General features: G+C 38.4%; 1 long non-coding RNA gene across 3 annotated transcripts in view; it reads right to left on the bottom strand.

The window, feature by feature from the left end:
• The window catches only part of LOC129625399 (uncharacterized), an 88,947-nt gene extending 73,622 nt beyond the window's left edge, over positions 1-15,325 (bottom strand). The window contains exons 1-2 of one of the 3 annotated variants that reach the window (XR_008701418.1): positions 15,307-15,325; positions 14,116-14,218 (exon numbers count right to left, since the gene is read on the bottom strand). This is a non-coding gene — a long non-coding RNA (uncharacterized LOC129625399). Of the gene's footprint in view, positions 1-14,115; positions 14,567-15,306 lie in introns of those variants that run through there. The other 2 variants (XR_008701417.1, XR_008701416.1) reach the window with 2 other exon arrangements.
• Positions 15,326-16,830: the final 1,505 nt, after the last annotated feature.

Here is a 16,830-nt window from a genome sequence, read left to right as displayed (position 1 = left end):
TTGTTGGCATATTGAGTGCAGCACCTGAACAGCATCATCTTTTAGGATTTGAAACAGCTCAACTGGATTAACCCTCACCAATAATACATTTTTCTTAGAGTCAAATTTACCTTTTATCTCTCATGCTCTTAATTATGCATAAGGTAAAAGAAATGTGTTAATATTTTACAATTTCCTCTAATTTTCATTTGCCCCACAAGAATGTATGATACACCTCAGAAATAACTTTAAGAGGTATATAAGTTGGGGAGTAGAGCATGCAATGGTGTTCCTCAAATTAAATTCTGAAAGATTTTTAAAAGAATAAAACATTCTTCAAAGCAATTATTTCAAACCTTGAAATTATGCAAGTTAACATAGAATTCCAATGTGTGGCTAAGCCAACACATGGCCAATGGGTATGTTCTCTATTGTGTGAAATCCTGTTGCTCAAAGTTAATGCATAAACTTGTCAAATACAGTAATGAGCCCTGACACAATTGTGTACATCAAAAGCCTAGCCAGGCATTTACAAGTATATAAACCTCTGGGATAAATTATGTCTTCGACTTATTGGATTACAATGTTATTGGAACTTGGCATCTGGGGGAATTGGAACTTAATGAACTTTAGATGAACCAGGATATGGGCAGTTGCCTCTAATGAATCACTGTGACACAGCCTCCTTTCCTTCCTTCTTTTATTTTCAAATACGAAAGTGAGTTGGGCAAGAGTCAGTTTATTTCCATCAAAAGCTCAATGAGGATTTGCAAGGTGAGTGGGAGTGGGAGCCTTTGCTCTGATGAAGAGCTAAAAGGGTTCACTGGCTGAATACTAGATATTTAGCCATTTGCCAAGCATCTAGAAAATATAACCTTCTACTGTGTTTTACAAAAGATACTTGGAAGCAATTTAGAGTACAACGATCCTCCCAAATGGGTCATCAGTCACAAATAACCTGAGTTCCCACTGTCATACTCTCAACCTAAACCCAGGGAACTGCCCTTCAGGTCTCAGACGTGAAGGTTTTGCCTCAATTTCTAAGAAAGAGTTCCAAGGCAAAAGTAAAAATGATGCAATTACACAGTTCTGGATCTCAAACCCAAAGATGCGAATCTGACATCAATTTACCACCCCCCAAGATGAATTTCACTTATAAGGGATGATTTTCGTGTACCCAATATGTGACTTAGTATCACACTTCTTAACAAGGGAATCAAATCTTATTCTTCCACATACTCAATTTCCCCTCCTTCCTTTTTTCCTTTCCCTTTTACTACCAGAACCACAGTTGTATGTAAGTTTGCATCCCTATCTATTTGTCTTTGAATTATGACCAAAGGTACCATTTGAGTGCCTACAGCAGCCACAAAGGTGACTACGAACCATATAAGCAATTAATCTGAGTGTAAGTTGCATAACATCCTAAATATCCACGGGGAACTAAAAATATAGAGAGGAATGTCTTCTTCCTTATGCATTTTTTCTACTCTGCCTTACTCCAGATAAAATAAAAGTGCTTATTAATGACTGAGATATTACATAATTTAAAGTAACATGATGATCTGGCGGACATGCTAAAGGCAGAGCCCGGCACATTTGAAGTCAGCAAGACTGAAACAAGCTCTAGCTGTCAGTTAAAAAGCATCCAGTTTTATTTCCCTGAAAGGCCTTGCAGAGGCTGACCCTGCCAATTTATACTAACATTCTCAATCTTGCATAACATTAGGTTAGCAACCTCTTAAACACAAGTAGGCTCAAGTCTGCCATCAGCTTCCAAATTCTCTCTGCTTTCATTCTACAAGTCTCTGTCAGTTTTGGAAATAAGTTCATTTGTATCTTTTTTTTTTAATTCCAAGAGGTATCATATGATGTTTGCCTTTCTCTGACTTAGTTCACTTAGTATGATAGTCTCTAGGTCCATCCGTATTGCTGCAAATAACATTATTTTATTTTTATGGCTGAGTAATATTCCATTACTCAATAATATTCCATATACACATTCTATATACACACCATGTCTTTTTCCCATTCATCTGTCAATGGACATTTAGTTTGCGTCCATGTCTTGGCTACTGTAAACAGTGCTGCAGTGAACACTGGGGTACATATATCTTTTCAATCTTGCACTCATTCTAATTTAGTTGCAACAACTCATCAATACTATAACTCACCTCAGGTCACTAATACCTCACTCCCTGTTAAATATTAGTAATACAGCATTTTAGTCTTAGAGTTTTACTATCATATTTCACATCTCCACATCCTTCTATACTCATGTCCCCTCTTTCGTTCCTAAAGCCATCTCTTTCCTAACATCACATTATTCTGGTTATTTCTCCATGTTCTGGTCTCGCCTTTGCAGGTTCATGCACCACTCATTGACTTTAGAGATTAGTCTGGCCAGGCTCAGTTCTACCCTTTTCTTTCACCGTTATACACTCTCTTCTTAGATTCATCAGTATTTCCTAAATTGACAGTTTTCACCCAGAACTCTTCTCTAAATTTCAAAACCACATGAGTACCTATTTGACATCTCTTAAGATGTCAGTTACTTTGCAATATGTAAAAAACTGAATTCATCACCCTGCCGTCAACCTAACTTGCCTCCTGTGTTCCCCTCAAGACCTTGTTCTACATGCCAAATAAAGTTTCCTTCACATCTCCTTTCCACTGATTTCTTCATTTCTCATACATGTGTGTGCGCTTGTACACATGTGCACATGTCTGCATGAAAGAGAAAGCCTCCTGTGAGCATGGATGGATATCTTTGAGTGCCTATGTGAATCTTTTGGTGATTAAAGTGAAATTAGTCAATAGGGTATGTGATTTGCTCTAGAAATATTAAACTGCTTAAAGCAGTACAGAGGTTGAACAGTTGAGTTTAATGGGAAATTAGGCTTTGCAAGATGAATATAATGGAAGAAAAGGGAAGGGATTAGAGAATTCAAGAGAGCAGTTATGTTAGATCATAAACTCTTATGTGGAGTAATAGGTCAGATGAGATCAGGTGCATTTAAGGTGCTATGGCCATAGACCTATGTTGAAGAGTAGAGAAAGTAAGAGAGAATAAGTATTGATAGAAATAATGGTCAATACTCTGTAATGACCTATAGGGAAAAGAATCTAAAAAGAGTGGATATATGTACACGTGTAACTGATTCACTTTGCCGTGAACACTGTAAAACAACTAAACTATAAAAACTTTAAAGATAAAAAATAAAAGAAATAATGGTGAGATAAAAGGATTAGAGGTCTACATAGAGCCAAAGAAAATGAATGGAACAGGCTGGAGATCAGTGAAATGCTTAAAATTTTTGAGTAATTGAGAGGCCAAGTTCTAAGGAAGAGGAAGAACTATGTTGCAAGTCATTAACTTCAATAGGGGAGGAAGGCATCACCAAATCAAATTATTCATTGGTTTTTACCACAGCACCCCAGTATATGCCACCATGTATGGAAATACCCAATAATACTCGTACCTGAAGAAGAAAGTGGGGAAAACCACTAGACCATTCAGGTATGACCTAAATCAAATCCCTTACGATTATACAGTGGAAGTGAGAAATAGATTTCAGGGACTAGATCTGATAGACAGAGTGCCTGATGAACTATGGACAGAGGTTCGTGACATTGTAGAGGAAACAGGGATCAAGACCATCTCAAAGAAAAAGAAATGCAAAATGGCTATCTGAGGAGGTCTTACAAATAGCTGTGAAAAGAAGAGAAGCAAAAAGCAAAGGAGAAAAGGAAAGATATACCCATTTGAATGCAGAGTTCCAAAGAATAGCAAGGAGAGGTAAGAAAGCCTTCCTTAGCAATCAATGTAAAGAAATAGAGGAAAACAACAGAATGGGAAAGACTGGAGATCTCTTCAAGAAAATTAGAGAAACCAAGGGAACATTTCATGCAAAGATGGGCTCAATAAAAGATAAAAATGGTATGGGCCTAACAGAAGCAGAAGATACTAAGAAGATGTGGCAAGAATACACAGAAGAACTGTACAAAAAAGATCTTCCTGATCCAGATAATAATGGTATGATCACTCATCTAGAGCCAGACATCCTGGAATGCAAAGTTAAGTGGGCCTTAGGAAGCATCACTACGAACAAAGCTAGTGGAGGTGATGGAATTCCAGTTGAGCTATTTCAAATCCTCAAAGATGATGCTGTGAAAGTGCTGCACTCAATATGCCAGCAATTTGGAAAGTTCAACAGTGGCCACAGGACTAGAAAAGGTCAGTTTTCATTCCAGTCCCAAAGAAAGGCAATGCCAAAGAATGCTCAAACTACTGCACAATTGCACTCATCTCACATGCTAGTAAAGTAATGCTCAAAATTCTCCAAGCCAGGCTTCAGCAATAAGGGAACCGTGAACTTCCAGATGTTCAAGCTGGTTTTAGAAAAGGCAGAGGAACCCGAGATCAAATTGCCAACATCCGCTGAATCATCGAAAAAGCAAGAGAGTTCCAGAAAAAACATCTATTTCTGCTTTATTGACTATGCCAAAGCCTTTGACTGTGTGGATCACAATCAACTGTGGAAAATTCTGAAAGAGATGGGAATACCGGACCACCTGACCTTCCCTGCCTCTTGAGAAACCTGTATGCAGGTCAGGAAGCAACAGTTAGAACTGGACATGGAACAACAGACTGGTTCCAAATAGGAAAAGGAGTATGTCAAGGCTGTATATTGTCACCCTGCTTATTTAACTTATATGCAGAGTATATCATGAGAAACGCTGGGCTAGAAGAAGCACAAGCTGGAATCAAGATTGCCGGGAGAAATATCAATAATCTCAGATATGCAGATGACACCACCCTTATGGCAGAAAGCAAAGAAGAACTAAAGAGCCTCTTGATGAAAGTGAAAGGAGAGTGAAAAAGTTGGCTTAAAGCTCAACATCCAGAAAAGAAAGATCATGGCATCCGGTCCCATCACTTCATGGCAAATAGATAGGGAAACAGTGGCTGACTTTATTTTGGGGGGCTCCAAAATCACTGCAGATGGTGATTGCAGCCATGAAATTAAAAGACACTTACTCCTTAGAAGGAAAGTTATGACCGTCTAGACAGCATATTAAAAATCAGAGACATTACTTTGCCAACAAAGGTCCATCTAGTCAAGGCTATGGTTTTTCCAGTAGTCATGTATGGATGTGAGAGTTGTACTATAAAGAAAGCTGAGCACCGAAGAATTGATGCTTTTGAACTGTGGTGTTGGAGAAGACTCTTGAGAGTCCCTTGGACTGCAAGGAGATCCAACCAGTCCATCCTAAAGGAAATCAGTCCTGAATATTCATTGGAAGGACTGATGCTGAAGCTGAAACTCCAATACTTTGGCCACCTGATGTGAAGAGCTGATTCATTTAAAAGAACCTGATGCTGGGAAAGATTGAGGACAGGAGGAAAGGCAGACAACAGAGGATGAGATGTTTTGGATGGCATCACCGACTCAATGGACATGAGTTTGGGTAAACTCGGAGCTGGTGATGGACAGGAAGGCCTGGTGTGCTGCAGTTCAGGGGGTCACAAAGAGTCGAACACAACTGAGTGACTGAACTGAACTCATACCAGATTATTCTAACATATATAATTTGTATATTTCTTTCTAATGGCAGAATCAGAATTATTTTTAAATTACCTATAACCATCCCTTAAAGAGAACAGTAAAAAAAATAAGTATATTTACTGAGGATAATATCATTATTTATTGGAGTCTTAATTTTTAAAAAAATTAAATTAAAATAAACATTACAAGAAAACATAGGTACTATACACATTAGTAAAATTCTGCACATCTAAAAACTCTGGGAGAAATATCTAAATATATAAATGGAAAAGATTCTATTTGTGTGGTAATAGTTTAAAAAGTAAATGTGGGTAAATAACATAATTCAATATATTTTACTCTTCAGAAATAACCTTATATATGTCATTGTAAAAGAATAATACCTTATCTAAGGTTAAAAAAGAAAGCAAGAATTTGTCAGTAATACATAGCTATGGCATGGGAGATGTGGCTTAGTGCCTCTCATAAAGCAACAGAACAATAAAATTTACATTATGTTTTTTCCTTTAACTAAAAATAGCTGAGTTGGCAAATGAATGAATCATGTAGTAGAAACTCGGACAACGTTGGCTACATTCTGGCACATTGTAAAGATATTCTTATCACTCGTATTGTAGGATTTCTGGTAAAGTACTGCAATTAACACTTTTAAAAAGGAGTATTTTAGAAATAAATGTTTTGTTGAATATACTGAACAGTAATATTTCAAAACAATTTTTAAAAACCATAGTACTTCCTGAGCACCTCGAAAGTATAACATATTTAGCTCTCTTATGAATATAATTATGTTACGGTATTCCATACACTTTTCAAAATTCCCTAAATCAGTGTTATTAGACTGAGATTCAGCACTACTGTCTAAATTACTCAGCATAGCACATACCAAAATGAGCAGTATAAATATAATTTCTCAGTAATGAGGATATAAAAATGTAAGCCTATGACTTACGGACAAAATTGTCAGTTTCAAATGTCTACAAAAATGCTTATAAAGAAAAGAAACTGTTCAGTTACCTTAAAAATCTATGCTTTTAAGTAGAATTATCCTTTTAAATTGCCAGACCTGGATGATAAAATATGCCAGGCCAAGTTCCACCTGTACAGATAAACTCTTCAAAATATAGGCTTTGCAAGGCTTTAAAATTTCTTATTTCAATGGAACTGACAGACCAAGAACAGATGCGAAATCCAAAGATGTGAGAACCATATCTTATCACTTCTTCTCTTGAAGTTTAATCACAGGAAAAGCACTGAGAGCACACAGATTGGTCTTTCCTATTTTTAAGACTCCATGAGAAAAAGCATTTCTCTAAGGTAACTGAAGTCCAATCACAACATTTTTTCATTTAAACTCAGCATCTCGAATTGTAACCTGGAGGTGAATCATAAAACTGCTATAATGCCTGCAAGCCTCATACTTCTCAAGGATACAACCCAGAATGCTCAATGTAAAGAGTGATATTTCCCAGATATCATGAGGCCCTTGCCTGAACAGAAAGGAAAGCCTTAAAATATAAACAACATTTAGTGAGATTGTTTTCAGCACCAAAAAGTAGATTTGGGGAGGAAACTGCCGAGATTGTGTGTGTTGTGTGCTGAGTCGTGTCCAACTCTTTGGTGCAAACATGGACTGTTAGCCCACCAGGCCCCTCTATCCATGGGATTTCCCAGGCAAGAATACTAGAAATACAGACAATTTCCTACTGCCGGAAATCTTCCTGACCCAGGGATTGAACCCCCATCTCATATCTCCTGCATTGGCAGGCAGGTTCTTTACCACCTGGGAAGCCACCTGAGAAGCAGAGATTATAGAAATGAGAAAATATTTCACATGGTTTTTCTTCAGATGTCAGATGTTAAAAGCACTACTGAAGATTCAGTATCATTCAAAAAAAATTTAACATACTCTAAATTTTTTAATGTTCTTTTAAATAGCTTTTTTTCAGAAAACTAAGATCATGGCATCTGGTCCCATCACTTCATGGGAAATAGATGGGGAAACAGTGTCAGACTTTATTTTGGGGGGCTCCAAAATCACTGCAGATGGTGACTGCAGCCATGAAATTAAAAGATGCTTACTCCTTGGAAGGAAAGTTATGACCAACCTAGATAGCATATTCAAAAGCAGAGACATTACTTTGCCAACAAAGGTCCATCTAGTCAAGGCTATGGTTTTTCCTGTGGTCATGTATGGATGTGAGAGTTGGACTGTGAAGAAAGCTGAGCACCAAAGAATTGATGGTTTTGAACTGTGGTGTTGGAGAAGACTCTTGAGAGTCCGTTGGACTGCAAGGGGATCCAACCAGTCCATTCTGAAGGAGATCAGCCCTGGGATTTCTTTGGAAGGAATGATGCTCAAGCTGAAACTCCAGTACTTTGGCCACCTCATGCGAAGAGTTGACTCACTGGAAAAGACCCTGATGCTGGGAGGGATTGGGGGCAGGAAGAGAAGGGGACGACAGAGGATGAGATGGCTGGATGGCATCACTGATTCGATGGACATGAGTTTGAGTGAACTCTGGGAGTTGGTGATGGACAGGGAGGCCTGGCGTGCTGTGATTCATGGGGTCGCAAAGAGCTGGACACGACTGAGCGACTGAACTAAACTGAAATTTTTAAATATAAAATTTAGACAAAAACAGTATTTCAAAAGTGGAAGTCATGTTTTTCCTCCTTTTACTTTATGTGGCAATTCACTATCAAAGAACAGGGATAAAAAAGTTAGATCTCAAACTAGGTAAGTTTTGCTACTTACTCTTCATTTGCAAAAATGTTTTGGTGGCCATATTAGAAAATTATGACTAGATGAAATTAAAAAGGTACTTATGATCCTGGCCCACACCTTCTATCCAAATACTATAGAAATATTATCTTGAATTCTAGCCATCTGATATTTAAGGAATAAAAAGATACCCTAACCAGGCAGTACACATGTGCTATGGGCCAAGCAGGTTCCAATCACAAAGCAGTACCATTGTGTAACTATCACCAAGTACTGTAATAAAATAAATGGCTAGGTAGTAACTGTAATTAAAGGTGAATTTCTCTAATTCCATTATTTTGAGATGTTCAATCTAACTCCCTAAAAGAACATATGTAAATAGAGAAGGGATGTGAATAAAGCCTGCAAACTCAATTTACACATGAGTCACATGCCACAACTAATTCTCTAAGAAATTCTCTTGATAGTCTTAATTTTTTTTTAAGTGTGGCCTGTATCTGTTTCTAATTGTATAGATTACTGCAAAGTGAAATTCAAATAGATGCTTCTTAACACATATATATGAAATCTATAAAAATGGTTACAGATGAATTTGTTTGCAATGCCAAAATAGACACAGATGTAGAGAACAAACGTATGGACACTAAGGAGGGAAAGTGGAGTGGGATGAATTGAGAGATGGGATTGACATATACACACTACTATGTACAAAACAGATGACTAATGAGAACCTACTGCATAGCCCAGGGAATTCTACTTAATGCTCTTTGGTGACTTAAATGTGAAGGAAATCCTAAAAAGGGAAAATACACACATACATATAGCTGATTCACTTTGCCATACAGTGAAAACTAACAACACTGTGAAGCAACTATACTCCAATTTAAAAAACAAAATTGGAATGTTATCTACATAATTTATGAAGTAATTAAGTTATAAAAATAAAGCTATTAACTCTAAAAAAATCTAGATGTTTCAGCTGACACTCAGAAACAGTATTTCTCAGTAGAGATATTCATATTTGAGGTACAATAATGCTTCAGACTTGCTCTACCAGCCTTGACAACTCTGAACTGGAGCAGACACCCCAGGGAAGGGATGCCAGAGAACTGGACCATGAAGGGAAAGGCATTTGACCAGCACATCACTCCCTGTTCTCTCTCATTCCTTCAAGCTTCCCACTGTGCCCCCATGGCCACTGTTGACCCACCTTCTGTCACTATATATCAGTTTGCATTTTTAAAGAATTTTATATAACTTAAATCAAATACATAATATTTTCAATCTGGCTTCTTCTACTCAGCATAATTATTTTGAGACAAATCAATGTTGCAGTGTGTAGTACTAGTTCATTCCATTTTCCAACTGAGTAGTATTCCATTGTATGGATATACCATGGCTTGACTGATAGATATTTGGGTTGTTTCCATTTTTTGGTTATTACAAATAAAGTTGCTGTGAACATACACTTTCCAGTCTTTGTATGGATATATGCTTTCTTTCCTCTTGGGCAAATGGCCAGGAGCAGAATATAGAGGCTATCCAGTAGGTATTTTTAATTCTGTAAGAATCTGCCAGTTTTCCAAAGTGGTTGTTTTGTAATATTTTACATTCCTATCAGCAGTCTGAGCGTTCTAATTCCTTCACAATCTGCAAACATTTGCTGGGTCAGTCTAACTGTATCAGTCTATTAGATATATATTGTTATCTCATTGAAATAATTTGCATTGCCCTAAGCACTCATCTTTGGCCACCTCATGCGAAGAGTTGAGTCATTGGAAAATTCTCTGATGCTGGGAGGGATTGGGGGCAGGAGGAGAAGGGGACGACAGAGGATGAGATGGCTGGATGGCATTACCGACTCGATGGACATGAGTTTGAGTGAACTCCGGGAGTTGGTGATGGACAGGGAGGCCTGGCGTGCTGCGATTCATGGGGTCGCAAAGAGTCAACGCAACTGAACTGAATTGAAGCACTAATTATGCCAAGTATCTTTTCATGCATATATGCTATTTGTTCAGTTAGCTTTTTTTAATCCAATCTTATAACCACTGCCTTTTATTAGGATAATTATTCCACACTACCAAGGGAAGACCCTCTGAGTACTCTACCCAGGGCTCCATAATTGTGAAGTTTTCTAGTCTAGCTGATGGAACAGGGACTATTTCGACCTTGACAGCCACATACTACTCCAGCTAGTCCTTTCAAATGTTTCCTTCTCTCAACTCAGGTCTGTTGGTTTCTCACCTGAGCTAATCACTATCCCGCTAAACACCTGCAAGAACCTTCGTGCAGATCAAAGATTCTTTGTGTAAATATCTCTTTTCCAGATCTCTGGCCCATGGACTTGAGCTGATCTGGTCACCTTGAACTCCGTTATATTTCTTCAATTCAGGGAGTCAACTGTATTCTACCCAAGCTCCCCCACCCTGCACTACAGCCTAGAAATTTCCTCAAGACTGCTGCACCAGTCATGGGTTCACCTCATTTGTTTTCTGTCAGTCACTGTTCTCCATGCCTGATGCTCAATGCCTTCAAAACTGTTTCATCTGTCTTGTCCAGTTTTATTTGTTTCAGGAAGTAAAGTAATTCTGGCAGACATAGACATTTATAATCTTAGAAAGTTATGACTTAAGTGATGATAGGATTTTCTATTTAAGAGTCGTCAGATAAGGGATCCCAGAGTTTTCAGATAGGGCATAGGACAAACAAGTCCGACTCACCAAATAAATATGAAGGGACTATTAGAGAGAAATATAGAATTGCCTTCTCATTACATCCCACAAGTTGCTTCTGTTCATTGAACCAGTTATTCAACCACTAGAAAAATTTTAATGATTCTAAGTATGAGATTCACTCATTCATCTAACCCTTTACTGACTTTCAGTAAAACTGCAACCTCTCTCTATTCAATGATAATTGTAAAACTTTCTCATAGACTGAGGCATTTACTTTGCCCTTGTAAAGTTTTCCAGTCACCATTTCTTGCCCATCCACTGCCACTGGAAAAAGGAAACCCACTACCCCTTGGTGATATTTGCTGCTCACACAGAAAGATGTGACGATGGAATCAGGCTTCACCCTGCCAGTTGCTTTTGCAGGGTCATAGAGCAATCTTTACAATATTGCCAAACTGGGCTCTGCTGCTCCACACCCTGGACTACCCAGGGTAGTGAAATGGCTACCCACACCAGTACTCTTGCCTGGAGAATTCCATGGACAGAGAAGCCTGGCAGGCTACAGTCCACGGGTCACAAAGAGTCCGACACGACTGAGCGACTAACACTTTCACTTTCACACACTATCTTTTATATTCCTCTGACATAAACCTAAGTCTATGTCTTTGACTGTAGGGAAACCCAAAAGAAAAGGTTTCAGTCAAGAAACCTTGTACCATAGCAATAAAAATGCTTCCAAAGGAAAGAAAGACATTGACTGGTAGACTCCTTACTGTATAAAAAGGAGAACCTTCAGTATTTCACTATTTCAAGATTTTTCAGCATTTTTATTGCACTTAAAGCAGCCTGCTGCTGCTAAATCGCTTCAGTCGCGTCCGACTCTGTGCGACTCCATAGACGGCAGCCCACCAGGCTCCCCCGTCCCTGGGATTCTCCAGGCAAGAACACTGGAGTGGGTTGCCATTTCCTTCTCCAATGCATGAAAGTGAAAAGGGAAAGTGAAGTTGCTCAGTCGTGTCCGACCCTCAGCGATCCCATGAACTGCAGCCTTCTAGGCTCCCCCGTCCATGGGATTTTCCAGGCAAGAGTACTGGAGTGGGGTGCCATTGCCTTCTCCATAAAGCAGCCTAGAAATGCTTTAACATTTGATGATTCAATTAACATGTCTATTAAGCATCTCTTTAGTGATGAGCACTATCCATTGCACTGAGAATACAGTTGTGAAGGAAACCCGTTCTTCAGGATGCTTGTGGTCTGGAGTGGGTCTCAGGGTTCTATAGGCAAGTAAGTATAAAATCAGAAAAAAATTTGTTTCCAGAAAAGGTCATACCCAAGATGAACTATTACAGAATTTTTAAATTATAAAATAAACAAGTTTTTAAAAATCACAGAGATGAAGCTCACTTATTATCACTCGTCTTAAACTCTACCAAGCAAACCGTCAAGTCTCCACAGGTAAGTGCTATCAGGCTTGCCAAACCATGAACCATGGGTTAAATTCCACTTTCTTCCTGTTTTTTTATAAATATTTATTGGACACAGCTGCTCATCATTTACATATTGCTTAAGGCTGTGTCATCCTATCCGAGTTGAGTAGCTGTAAGACATCACGTGGTCCCTGACACTGAACTTATTACTACTGACCCTTTAGAGCACTGGTCCCAACCTTTTTAGCACCACAGACCAGTTTCATGGAAGACAATTTTTCCACAGACTCGGGGTGAGGGGGATGACTTTGGGATGATTCAAGCATGATACATTTAATGTGCACGTTATTTCTGTTATTATTACATCAGTTCCACTTCAGATCATCAGGCATTAGATCCCAGAGGTTGGGACCCCTGCTTTATAGGGAAAATTTGCTAGCTCCTACATCAGATTATTAACTGATCAGTCCTGTGTCTAAACAAAGAGCTCTACCTAAACCAAGATTAATACTCGGCTGCTTTGAAATCTATATTAAAGGAAATGAAACCACCCATGAGCCAAAGAGCCAATTTTATGTTCAACAGTGGCTTTCTTTCCACTCAGCCCATCATATCTGTTTTGTTTGAGTAGTATCAGAAAACACCTGACCAATAAACTCTTCTTTATAGTCCTCTACGTGTTTTTATATGCCACCTCTTCCCTCAAAAGCCAAAATGTTTCAAGCTTCTTACAACTGTCATAATGCAAATGACACAGTGAAAACCTTGATGTCAATCTCACCTGCCATGTGACTTCCCAAATACATGATTTTTCAGTAAATCATTTTCTTTGCATTACCTTGATTTGGTAAATGCCATTAAAAAGTATCAACTATTTCTACTACTATTTTCTTGAGGTTTTTTAAATAATCTTTTTTTGAGAAGGGAATTATCCCCTCAATATCAATTTCTCACATTCTGCTTTTCTAATGTCACCTTTTGCCAATAACATAGGTGCTCTCATTGATTTACAAATAGTTCTTTGACATACTAAACAATTTTACCATGACACAGATTTCTTAAAGCCATTTAATTTAGAATTGCTTGCATAAGATAGAGATGTCTTAAAATATTATCAATTACTCCCAAATAGATCATTAAGCAACTCAACAAGCCTCAATAAGAGTATCAAGCAAATCTAAAGAAATTCAAAACAAAATAATTCAGAACCTTGTTGCCTCAACTGGTAAAGAATCTGCCTGCAATGTGGGAGACCTGGGTTCAATCCGTGGGTTGGGAAAATCCACTGGAAAAGGGAAGGGCTACCCAGTCCAGTACTCTGGCCTGGAGAATTCCATGGGCTGTATAGACCATGGGGTAGCAGAGTCGGACACAACTGAGTGACTTTCATTTTCATAACTAAACTTCCTTAAAAATAAGAAGTCATGGAAAAAGAATCTAAAAAAGAGTGAAGATACATATATATATATAACTTATTCACTCTGCCGTACAACAGAAACACATTTTAAATCAACATATTCCAATACATTTTTTATAATTTCAAAAATTAAAAAATAATCAACTTAAAAAATTAAGTCAGTTGTTAACACAAAGGTGTTTCTCATGAAAGTATAATGGAGAAAATGTCTTCATTTCTGTATGGACAGACCAAAAACTGGTAGTTTACTTAATTGGTTTGGGCTAATATAGGAGAATATCATAGACTGGGGGGGCCTAAACAACAAATATTCATGTCTTACAGTTCAGGAGTCTGGAAGTCCAAGGTCAGGGTGCCAGTGTGGCCCAGGTCTCACTGAGGGATGTCTTCTTCTTAGGTCCTCACAAGACTTCCTCTGATGCATGCTGGGAGAAAAAGCCAGATCTTTTGGCTCTTCCTCTTTTTATAAGTCCACGTGAGGGCTCCAGCCTCATGACCTAATTACCTCCCAAAGGCCCCACCCCCAAATATCATTTCACCTGGGTATGGATTTCAATCCATGGATTTTGAGGGGACACAAACATTTAGTCCATAACAGTAGAAATTAGCTGCTATGATGAAAATACCCTTAGATGCAAAATCATCTCTACAGACCCTGTATTTTTAGGTCAGATTTCTCTTTCACTCAACCCACTCCCTCCTCAAATCAATTCTAGAGTCTCAGAGCTTGTTTTCAAAATGAGATTGCCGTAAGGGTCCTCAGCTGAAGCAACTACACAGCACGAGTTTAGATTCTTCTATTTATCTACTAGGGCCAATCAGTGAATAAGCTGACTTAGTTGCTGTTCCCCAGGCCCAGCCACTATAGTCTTTGAATATAATTAGAGACATTAAACACCTCTGTGAGTTTTCAGGGAGTTTTATGCAGTTGCCCTTATAATATTGTACTTTAAACATTTTAAACAGGGCTATGTCTAGTCACTGAATTATTTATGTTACTTCTTAAAAAAGTCAAAAATTCACTCTGAAGTTTCCAAAATAAAAAGGCAGAGCTAGTTCTCAAGCTTGAGCTATTTCCTTATTTCAAGACCCAGGTGATAAGATGCAGTTCAATGAGATGTTTTCAGTTACTTTTATAATCCTACATAGCACCATTTAACATACATTATATGGAACAACATGCAATAATAGAATACATGTTTTACTACTACTCCAGCTGCTGTCTTCATTTAATAAATTAATTGTTCCGTGTGTGTGTATGTTAGTCACTCAGTCATGCCCAACTCTTCATGACCCACAGACTACAGCCCACCAAGCTCCTCTATCTATGGGATTTCCCAGGCAAGAATACTGGAGTAGGTTGCCATTTCCTTCTCCAGGGTATCTTCCTGACCCAGGGATCGAATCTGGGTCTCCTGCTCCATAGTTTTACCTTAAAAAAGTCATTTGGCTAATTTAGCAATTAGTTCATTTTCCATTCCTGAATTAGCAATTAGTTTCATTTTGAACTCACATGTTGCTAAGTCACTTCAGTCGTGTCCGACTCTGTGCGACCCCATAGACGGCAGCCCACCAGCCTCCCCCGTCCCTGGGATTCTCCAGGCAAGAACACTGGAGTGGGTTGCCATTTCCTTCTCCAATGCATGAAAGTGAAAAGTGAAAGTGAAGTCGCTCAGTCGTGTCCGACCCTCAGCGACCTCATGGACTGCAGCCTTCCAGGCTCCTCTGTCCATGGGATTTTCCAGGCAAGAGTACTGGAGTGGGGTGCCATTGCCTTCTCCGAACTCACATGTTAGATAAATATTTATCTTTTTCAGTTTAAGTACCATCAGAACTGCCTATAATAATCCACTGCCTTCTCATATTTCTAGATTTGTTGTTTAAAAAATCACCACATAGAGATCATTAGCCTTCCTTTTATATTTTTTATTTTCTTAACATGGCCCTCTGATAAGAACAGATTTAGAATAATAGAGGGAAAATAAGCTCTATTTGTGGGCTCCTTTCTCTCCAACAGTTTTGTATGAAAGGATATGGTTTCCATGACAAAGAAAGCATCATATAAACCACTGAAGTATCAATGTGGCTTTCCAGTCCCTCACTCTAAATACTGACCACAGCAGGCATATCAAGGCCTCCACATAAACCCCTTTGAACATTGACTATTTCCCTCAAACTTATTTTTCAAAATGTTGAACCAACCCTAATACTGAATTCACATTCCAAAAGATTTGTCCAAAGAGTTTTATTGGAAATATTAGCAAAATACATCCACATAGGAAAATATAATCCTTTTGTTTCCAGCAGTATTTACTTGTGCAACTCTAGCATCATAGCTTTTGCTTTAGAAATGATTGTACATCTAGAAAGGATGGAATTTAATAATAATAATAACAGCAATAATAGCCATCATTTAATAACAACTGAAATGTGCCCAAATGTGTGTACTAGATGTATTAAATATAATAAAATCTATTTAATCCCCACAGCAATCCTATTAATCTCTCCTTTTTGCAAATAAAGAAATTGAGTACTAATAAGTTTAAATGCAATGACCAAAGGGAGGTAGCTAATAAGACTCTGAGCTAGAATATGCATCAATATCTGAACCTCAACCTCTATACAACATGGTCTCTCATTAAAAAATGACCACACTTGGAACTTCCCTCGTGGTCCAGTGGGTAAGTCTCTGAACTCCCAATGCATGGGGCCTGGTTCAATTTCTGGTCAGGGAACTACTGATAGATTCCACATGCCACAACTAAGAGTTCACACGCTGCAAATAAAGATCCCAAATACCCCAAGGAAGATCAAAGATCCCACATCCGTAATTAAGACATGGCACAGCCAAATAAATAAATTATATATGTCTGTGTGTGTTAGTTGCTCAGTTCATGTCTGATTCTTTGTGACCCCATGGACAGTAGCCTGCCAGGCTCCTCTGTCCATGGAATTCTTCAGGCAAGAATGCTGGAGGGGTAGCCATTCCCTTCTCCAGGGTATCTTCCCAAACAAGATATCAAATGATAGTCTCCTG

Source organism: Bubalus kerabau, chromosome 13 (assembly GCF_029407905.1).
Source record: "Bubalus kerabau isolate K-KA32 ecotype Philippines breed swamp buffalo chromosome 13, PCC_UOA_SB_1v2, whole genome shotgun sequence".
In the NCBI taxonomy this organism is placed as follows: Eukaryota; Metazoa; Chordata; class Mammalia; order Artiodactyla; family Bovidae; genus Bubalus; species Bubalus kerabau.
Note: the sequence above shows the minus strand (reverse complement) of the source record. Positions and strands in the feature narration are given on the sequence as shown.